Here is a 1,469-nt window from a genome sequence, read left to right as displayed (position 1 = left end):
AAGCAGATAAAGATGAGTCGTATTGCCCGTAGTGACTCTGTGTGTGTATGAGTGTGTGTGTGACTGTGTGTGTATGAGTGTGTGTGTGACTGTGTGTGTATATGAATGTGTGTGTGACTGTGTGTGTATGAGTGTGTGTGTGACTGTGTGTGTGTGTGACTGTGTGTGTATGAGTGTGTGTGTGTGTGACTGTGTGTGTATGAATGTGTGTGTGACTGTGTGTGTGACTGTGTGTGTATGAATGTGTGTGACTGTGTGTGTATGAGTGTGTGTGTGTGTGTGTGACTCTGTGTGTGTATGAGTGTGTGTGTGACTGTGTGTGTGTATGAGTGTGTGTGTGACTGTGTGTGTGTATGAGTGTGTGTGTGACTGTGTGTATATGAGTGTGTGTGTGACTGTGTGTGTATATGAATGTGTGTGTGACTGTGTGTGTATGAGTGTGTGTGTGACTGTGTGTGTATGAGTGCGTGTGTGACTGTGTGTGTATGAGTGTGTGTGTGACTGTGTATGAGTGTGTGTGTCTCTGTGTGTGTATGAGTGTGTGTGACTGTGTATGTATGAGTGTGTGTGTGACTGTATGTATGAGTGTGTGTGTGACTCTGAATGTATGAGTGTGTTTGTGACTCTGTGTATGTATGAGTGTGTGTGTGAGACTGTGTATGTATGAGTGTGTGTGTGACTCTGTGTATGTATGAGTGTGTGTGAGACTCTGTGTATGTATGAGTGTGTGTGAGATTCTGTGTATGTATGAGTCTGTGTGTGACTGTGTATGCATGAGTGTGTGTGACTCTGTGTGTTTATGAGTGTGTGTGACTCTGTATGTGTATGAGTGTGTGTGTGACTCTGTGTATGTATGAGTGTGTGTGTGACTGTATGTATGAGTGTGTGTGACTATGTGTATGAGTGTGCGTGTGTGACTATGTGTGTGTATGAGTGTGTGTGACTGTGTATGTATGAGTGTGTGTGTGACTCTGTGTATGTATGAGTGTGTGTGAGACTGTATGTGACTCTGTGTTGAAACTGTGTGTGATTCTGTGTGTGAGTCTGCGGAAACAATCTGTAACCCTGTTCACATCAACACAGTAATTACATACTGGCGGCTAACGGGAGCTTTTCTTCCAGCGCTCATTCCTGCAGTTATGGGTAAAATGTCAGAATAAATATAACCCCAGTCTTAGAATCCCAGACAGTCCCAGTCTTAATCCCTTAATCTCTCAATCTCACTCATCCTTCCCTACCACTTAATCCTGCTATTTACAGATTTAGAACAAGTTATAGTGATGCTAATTTGTAATCTTACTTGTCTCAGCATGTGATATATAATATAATATTACATGAGATACGTATAGTCTCTTTGCAAATCTTATCCCAGTTTAGCTACACAAACCCTCTAATTAAATGGGACTTGTCTAGTTGATATCAGCAATAGGAAACAGAAAAGAACTATGACTTATCCAACAATTTACACA

The sequence above is a fragment of the Electrophorus electricus genome, chromosome 15 (genome assembly GCF_013358815.1).
Source record: "Electrophorus electricus isolate fEleEle1 chromosome 15, fEleEle1.pri, whole genome shotgun sequence".
In the NCBI taxonomy this organism is placed as follows: domain Eukaryota; kingdom Metazoa; phylum Chordata; class Actinopteri; order Gymnotiformes; family Gymnotidae; genus Electrophorus; species Electrophorus electricus.
The sequence above is the reverse complement of the archived record's forward strand: the minus strand, read 5'-3'. Positions refer to the sequence as shown.